The sequence below is a fragment of the Dermacentor variabilis genome, chromosome 10 (assembly GCF_050947875.1).
Source record: "Dermacentor variabilis isolate Ectoservices chromosome 10, ASM5094787v1, whole genome shotgun sequence".
Lineage (NCBI taxonomy): Eukaryota > Metazoa > Arthropoda > Arachnida > Ixodida > Ixodidae > Dermacentor > Dermacentor variabilis.
The window spans coordinates 47,848,173-47,857,111 of NC_134577.1; positions in this window are offsets into that span (position 1 = coordinate 47,848,173).

Sequence of the window (8,939 nt, forward strand, 5' to 3'; positions counted from 1 at the left end):
CCATATCAGAATGAACGAGGCAGCTCAAAATCGTGCAGTTAGACTTGTTTACGCCTATTATCTTTATGTCACCAATGTCTCTGCTCTTCGATTCGAGCTTAACTCAAACCATTAGCCTGACTGCGTAAGGTTTCTCGCCTCTGTTTATATAAGGAGTTCTATCACACGTTTCGCACCATTTCCAGCGCCATCTCTTCCAACCGTCTTTCTCAACACATCAGTCAGCACACAGCCATCCATCCCGTCATCTCGCACCTCCACCTATTTTATTTATTTCTTTTGTCCAAACAGCAAGATAATGGAACTGTCTGCCTAAGAACGCTGCACACTTTACTGACCCGAGGATGTCTGCCCCGAGGGTGTGTTCGTTCACCCAACAGTATGATTGGCGGTGCCGCATGGGGAGCTGCCGCCATGGAGCGACCCTGACACTCTTTTGCGGGCTTCTATTTTCCCAAACAGTTCGCCCAGATTTGCATGGTGTGGGCTTCTTTCCCGGGACAGTTCCCCCACAACAGAAAGACAAGTGTCGAGCCAGGTGACGCCTGTACCCATTCGGACAACCGGTGGATTACCAGTGGCAACGTAGTTTTGCACCCGAATTGTCCCACCTCTTCGAATATCGAACTGTCACACGTCTGTGCGATACTTTGATATGTTCCATTATTACATATTCCGAGCGTTTTCAGTGCTAATTTCACAGTAAATATGGCACGAAGAATCTCCAATGTGAGCTCCACGAATGCTCGTATTCAAGATGTTCTCTTTAGCCGAAGTGATGGAAAGAAAATATTCTTCAAACTGCTAACAGTACGCGCAGCACACAACCTGTTTTCATCTGTAATGCTCCGGGTATTCTCTTGTCAATTTCTTGGGCACCAATTCGCAAACATGTCTGCGAGAACGTAAAAGCATAGAACATTCAACCCACCGTATTGGAGTTCCGGGTGAAAACCACAAGACACTGTTCACAAATACCAGTTTATTAGTACCATATTAAGAACTGAACAAATATAAGCAGCAGAGTATTTTTTCCCGAAATAGCTAGTTTTCGTAAACTTCAGAAGAGCAAAAATGTGAACCGTTTTCGTATTAGCAGCAGAAGCAAGTAAAAGTCGCTCCTCTTTCTCCCAACTCACCGTCAATTAACATGGCCTCAAAAAACTCACTAGTCGCCATCATCGCCTGGACTATTATGTATTCATGGAGTGTAGGCGAAAGTCATGTGCAGAAAGCTTCCAAGTTATCTCCTGATGATGTGACACCCTGAACGGAAAGAGAAACTTGCACACCATTAGATTGCCGTGACCTTAATAGACTACTCTCGATAAACACCCTGCCACAGTTTTAAAAACCGTCGTACAAGTGTCTCAAGAGACTCCGTACCTCGATCAGTGTCCGGAAGCGTTGTTATAAAACAATACCTTGAAGAAATGTTTGCTCTCGGAAACAAAGAAAAGAGAAATTATATACTCCGTATGTATAACAGGGGCAGGAGTCCACGACCATGAAGTCTGTGACCAGCATGGCGGACATGAAATCTCCAAAATCATGGATTCACGTCTAAGGCATTCGGGATTGGGATAGCGGCGTAGCTGCTGCAACGTGAATGGCGTACTTGTCGCAGTGCACACAATAGCGCCCTAGTTTCTTTGGCAGATCACTTAGCCAAGCCTAACAGTCGTAGCTGTTCGGTGCAACGATGCCAAGCTGTCAATGAGATGAATGAACGAACTAGAAGCGAAAAAACGAAACTGGAGTCATCCAGCCCACAGCCTTCACATGTTGCCGTCGAGTCATTCTCACTCAAATTCGCTGCAATTACGCCACCAGACGTTAAAAAAATGTCATCAGCGTACTATTAAAGCGACAAACGAAGTTGAGAGCAAAGTATATTACGCGAGGTATCCTCTTCCATTTTTTCAGTTTTCATTGTACTGCACGGAACAAGGCAAAGGAAAAGCTAGTTCCCGAAGGAATTCCCACAACAGCTAGGGATGATATTCAGCGAAGCCTCTGGGAGATTAGTTACGGTATGAGCGCTTACGGCTCACCGAGCGTGGTAGATACAAAGGTGTTGCGTTTCAGCGTGCCTTCTTCTCTCGTGCCAACGTGCTTATAGCATCGATGTTAACGGTTGAGCAGCTCTGGGGAACGCAGCCTTTGAAAGCCGACTCCTAAGTGGCATCTTCCGTGATAGTATGCAAGAACTAGAGCGGTTCGTTTAGAGTGTTTATTTGCCGAAAAAGCTTTGCAATGACAAGACAAGGACAGAAGAAGTAATTTTTTTTCTGCTTTGTTGCTTTCTTTTACGCTTTTTAAGCACATTTTTTAGCTTCTCTTAACCTTACTGTCTGATTTCTAAACTTTCTATACTACGCTTAGGGTAAGAAATCATACGGTGAAGCTTTATAATCCATAAATCTATCAGGAATTTCAAAATTAACGAATTTCTTTTTCCTAGATACCAAGGTAAGCTTTTGAGACTGTGAAGGCTAGGTGGTGCGATTGCGTTCAGAAATTTTCCAGCGCAAAGGCGCCAATGCTTCCTTTTCACTTTCGTCATCGGATTCAGTCACTACGATCACGATTTGAGAGCACGGAACTTTTGCAAGTCACTCCCGCTGGTGCGTAATCGTCGCTGTTTTAATACAATTAGCCATTAATTCGTTAGACGAGTTTGTCGTTTAAAATACTAGTGGACCACGAGCTCGGGAATCGGCACCGACTGCCGCCAGCTCTGCAAGTGAAGGCAGGCCGCGAGACCGCTTCGAACAGTTAGCCAGTGTCATGCGGCCCACACTGCCACCTGAAAGAGATTCCTCGCAATTTGTGCTAGCATTTTACCTGGCATATTTTAATTATGTACAATACTGCGCCGGTATTTCAATAGATAAACATCACTATTATACGGACATACGTGTAACGCCGTTACCGTACGTGAAAGTCAAGTAATGAATTTTGCTCCGAAAACGCGATCGCGGAGAGGGGAGGACATAAAGGACGGACAGATCCTCTCTTCCCTGTGGTCCTGTTTATGGCGCTAAATTCATGATATTTGACATTAAGCGACTGCTCCAACAACGAGTGCCACCAGTCTACGTAAAAGCTTCGTTCTTCTATGCCTTCAACCTCTCTCCCGCCTTACGACTCCCCGAACGGCTCGTTCTGCGGCTCCAGAAGAGCCTGTTCTTTGGCAAGTCGGTGCTTTGCGCCACAACGGTATGTTTAGCAAGGATATGTACTTAGCTGCTGAACTGTACTGGCGCTAGGAAGTCTTGTCAAGCTCTCTATGAAGCTTTTACTTCCTCGCCCTCCGTGCTTTGAAGTGGATGACTTGATTGATTGATTGATTGATTGATTGATTGATTGATTGATTGATTGATTGATTGATTGATTGATTGATTGATTGATTGATTGATTGATTGATTGATTGATTGATTGATTGATTGATTGATAAGTTCTGCGGCTACTTTCTGGGTACTGACTGACCTTTGGCTCTAACTATGCAAAGCTTCATTACGATTTATTGATTCTACGGAAAAAGTCATCAAAAGCCTCAAGCTTGGCAGAAGCGACGTGCAGCTGTAATTTGCTTTTCATGTAGCATCTGCATGTAAAACAAAGCAACAAAATATTACAACCAACGCGTTCACTTGAAGCAAGGCTGCTTTGAAGCTGCCTCAGCTTCTCTATCTATTTCGTCTGGAACGAAAATGTCTCATGAAATTTTCAAAGACCGACTTCTAGCCTTTTCTGCAAGCGATTTCCCATACTATATGCGCCCTGCGACATTCTCGTGAGATCGCGAATTCCGACTGCTACGTTTGTCGCGACCGTCTCATAGAATTTATTCATGCACATTGCTGCCTGCCCAATGACTGTTGTTTATTTAGTTGTATAGAGTTTTCAAAACTGGTGGTCGTTTTTGGCATTGTTCGCTAAAGGAAATGGCGAGTATGGCAAAAATATTGAAATTAGTGTTTCATATGGGTTTCCGTTCTGCCTAAGAGCAGACGACAAAAAATTTGGTCGCCACGACCGCAATTGCTCGTCCGGCGTGAAACATTCCTTAGATGATTCATGAGTGCAGGTCGCGGGATCGAATCCCGGCCACGGCGGCCGCATTTCGATGGAGGCGAAATGCGAAAAACACCCGTGTGCTTAGATTTAGGTGCACGTTAAAGAACCCCAGGTGGTCAAAATTTCCGGAGTCCTCCACTACGGCGTGCCTCATAATCAGGAAGTGGTTTTGGCACGTAAAACCCCAAATATTATTATTATTCATGAGTGCATTCCGCTGGTCTTCCTCAGCACTTAGAAAATATAGCAACACGGTATGCGCAATGATGAACTGGGCAGCACCTGTGTGTTTTTAGGCAACAGAAAACTGGTGATTACGTATTGAGCTCACGTCGGCGTTGCTGTGAGACCGCACGGCAGTACTCGCAAAACCTTTTAAGATAACATAAATTGTTTACTACGCAGTGAAAGAGCGGAATAGAAAAGGTTTGCGTGAGCCGAACGAAGCACGTAAGTCGTATGCGCGCATGTGCGCTGCTCTATGTTACAGCTATTACCATGACATTAGGTTCCTCTATTTAAACCAAAGCAGTGTCTTAATAACCTTAAATAATAATATCTTGGTTCACGTAAAACGCACATACTTTTACAAGTATACATACTAGAGTTGCATAAAGCACGCTCAAACTACGCGTCATGTTACATAAAGGCACTAACGAAAGTTCACGACGGGGGTCACGAAAACACGCACGAACATCACATGAATACGTTAAACAAAGAAAATGCTACAATATGTAGGTCGCATTCCGTTACTACAGACTGCCTCGCCACCACAAGAAGGAAACAGTAACATAAAACACTCAAATTCAAGTCGCATTCAAATTCAAAACAGCTCACAACGGATATCACGGTAAACACGCCGGAACGTGAACAGATAGCGTTGAACAATAAGGGGAACAATAAGGATAGCGTGAACGGTAAGGACAGAAGGCGCTACATTAGGTGACTCGCATTTTCTTAGACTGCGCAGGCAAAAAAATGTGCAGGAACCTTCATAACGGTAATCCCATCATTTCCTAGAAGCTGCAGTCTCTTAAACTAACTTGCGTGGACTCCTTTTCAACAGTATTTCTCCCTCACATAGCACTTTATAAATTAAACCTTTACTGAACAACAGTGATAGAAACAGCGGAACTCGAGCCAAAGTTTCGAAAAGGTGATTCCTCTTTCCTCCAGTCTAAACAAGACAAGGCCGTCGTCCAAATGTTGGCTCCAGTGACACCGCATGTAGGAGCACTAGTGATCATTTCAAGGCTGTATATACTCTATGAGAAACTGGGTTCATCTTGATTATGAACGTTTTGCAAGAGCCGTTACAAACATGTTCAGCTCCTCGGAACCATATGTCAGCCAGTTTCATTTGCACAATGGCACAAAATGATGCGGACTTGCGAGCTTTCTTTTTTTTTCCTCCATTTATACTGAATCTTGTGTCATTCACCCAAAATTAAAAAAAATAAAAACATCGGTATTCACTGAAGCGGGCCGAAACGTTGTCTTGCCTGAGCGCTACGCACAGCTCGACGTTGCTTCTCACGAAAGCAACTCCAAAGCATCCTCGCTCTCGAAGCCTGCCGCGTTTCGCGAAGCGGCTCGGGAAGAAACCGCCGCATCTCAGCGACGACATCGGCGGATTCACGACGGGAGAAAGAAGCTGCATTCGATATGCACCAAACTCCTCCTTCTGCAAGGGACACTAAAGGAAAATATTAAATCGAGCTGTATCGACACTCGTCTATAAGTCTAGCATAACGTTTCTTTTGCGTGCCAGTATATCACTCTAGCTGAGTAAAAAGTGGCCGCCGAAGGTCTCGCTTCTGCTCCTCAATTTTAACCACTCGCGCCAAACGGGCCGGTTGACGTAACCTACGCGTAACCTCCGTCTAATGCCACGCTCTGTCAACCAAGCGGCGCCGACGTCGCATGAGAGGTACCGTAGCGCGACGTTGATTTTGATTTTCGTCATTTTCTCGCTCATACAAAAGCTCTGTTCTCGCTACGAATGACTAATTTGTTACTACAGAAACCTAGTCTTTAAATCTAGCTCCGCTTAGCATTTTCCCTTCGGTGTCCCTATAAGTATCCACGCTACATCCAGCAACGCACTCACTGCCTGCTGGGATGATAATCCTCGGCGCTGCAACAGACGAGCTTGATGACGCTTACAAGTTATTCTCACCTTCTCGGTATACGGAGTGTCGTCGACCTTGTCTTAGAGCTCGACCTGTGCCTCTAAACCAGTCGATTAGGCTTTTCCCAACTTGGGTTTGCCTCGACGAAAAGTCAGTGGACCGGCGCAAGCACGCGTGGTGCATTTCGAAAAAAGACACCGGGGCTCGTAGAATACAAATGTCGCACCGTGCGATCGAAATGCGAAATACGTAGCGCGAATGGTAAATTTCGCCCGCGGACGGTATCCCCTCCTCAAGCACAAATTGCATGGCTCTATAGATCTCATTTCGTCAGGGGTTTTTTAAAGCGAAGCTTTGTCTTTTTCCCACATTTTCGGCGTTTATCGTCGTTTCCTCGGCTGATGTATATGTGGACGTACATGGGCAAACTCGGGACACTGAGTGTGCGCTGGATGCTGACTCTCCGAGTGGGCAACTTTGCTCACTGGGTATTTGCCGCGTACGCGTTATGAGCCCGTTCTTGGCGAATGTCTCAATGGATGCGCCATTGTGACACAAGGGGTGTACGAAGCCTTAAATGTATTCAGGCTTGTGCCATACTTCTTTGTGTATACAGCCCTCATCAAAACTGTTCCTTAGACACGCATCATACATCGCCTTCGTGCCCACGACAGCTTCGAGGAGGCTGTCCGCGTATCTAGAGTTACTGTATATGCTACCACAGCTACCTGTGGTAGCATGTATTAGTAACTCTACGCGTATCATTCGCTCACTGCCACCTCGCTAACTTAAGAGGAAGCTTTAGCTCGGGGGCTCCTATCTAAATATACATGCAAAAGGAGAATTCGTTTTTCTCGGCAACGACTGCGCCAAACTTGACGAGGTTTGTTGCATTTAAAAGAAAAGCTTGAAATCTAGTGACTGTTGTTTTCGAATTTTTGAGTTAGGTCATCGATTTTTTATTAAAAATTGGTAAAAATCTAAAATTTTCAAAAAACGATACTATGAAGTTTACAACTCTGTAACTCAACAACGAAAAATTATAATACAATTCTTTGAATTGCATCTAATAGTAGATCTAAAGCGGACAAAATTGATATGTTACACATGAATATCAAAAAAATTTAGCATTATGTAAATACAGCTTTTGCAGAACCCTTGTAAACAACGTAACAAATTCACGTAAGATGTAAAGTGACATATCAAATTTGTCCGCTTTGAATGATCTAATGGATGCCGTTTACAGAACCGCGATATCTGTTCTTGATGCAGAGCTATGAATTTGTAAACTTCGTGCTTCAATTTTTTTTTCAAACTGACGGATATTTGAAAATATTTTTAACAAAATTCAAGCCACAAATCGAAATTCCGCTTCAAACAGTCATTAGAATTTAACTTTCTCTCTCAAATACAACAAATTTCATTAAAATCGGTCCAGGGGTTATCTCATTAAAACGTTTTTGCGTTCTACATGTATTTGAATAGGCCGTGTCGAAGTTGGTCCCGAGCTAAAGCTTCGTCTTAAACAGATTTAGTTTCCAAAACTGCCTTGTATCTGCGAGCTTCTTTTTTTTTCACCTTGCGGTCTTCCTTAAGTCATCAGGATATCATGCTCTTTCTCTCATGGCATTTTTTTTTAATCTGTGCCATCAACAGGTGTTAGAAGTTCTGGAGTAACGCGCTCCAGTTACAGGTCAGCCTTTCCATTCAGAACAAGCGTCTTCGTCAGTTGCTTAGTCTCCAACGCAGGCTTTATTTTCTAGGTTTGGGTGCCATTCCCCACTTTCAGCTAATATAGGGAACAAATTCCGAGGCAACTGCGTATATGTAACATGTAGCTGCGTATGCGTAACATATAACTGCGTGTATGTTGCCCAAGGAGGATCGAGCTACTTTCTAGCTGCTTCTAATACTCGCCAGGGTTACCTTTGATGTTACTTAAAAAGTTCAAGAACAGAGAGCGAGCAGCTTCAATGTAAGAAAAGCACAAACATCGGCCGCAGGAGTTCTGTCTCTGGCTTGGTACTCTACGTGTGGGAAGGAGAGAACGGGGTGGAAAATGAGAGAGTGCGAGTGACTGTGATAGTGTGCAAAACTTCAAATCGCACGCAGCAGCTCAGGCGCTATTATTTCCGCAATTATTCGTGAATACTAAACAGTGGCAAGTGTTTTCTGTGGCAACAAAATGGGAGGGGCCTACATTCCGATATTTTTTTAAACATCGTGTTGGACGCTGCACAACAATGAACAAGAAACACGTAAACGACAGTGAATCCAGTCTATCTAATTCACACAGACAAATAAAAAAACACTATTAATTCTTCGTATGCTATAGTGATGCAGTCTGCTCTATGTTAAGGATCATTTTGTTTTTTTTTGGAGACATCTTATTGCTCATTTCGACACATTATATGTGAATGAATTCAGGCTAAGAGAACATCGTTGTTTCAACAAAGACAAATCTACCCATAATAGTGTACGGTAAGATGGCCGCCGGCAGATGGGTAATCGGTGGTGCAGCACAGGGAGTTTCCTACAATAATTACACGAGGAAACCCTGGCCATAATGTCTACGGGAGCCGCAATCGGGGCGGGTCAGCCAGCGTGGGCATTATGGGAAGTACGTGGATTTGCCCAAAAACTTCGTTCTTCTGGCTTCAAACGGCTCCGAGACTTTGTAAATTCGTCATTTCTAAAAAAGTGCCGTGTGATAAACAATTCGAT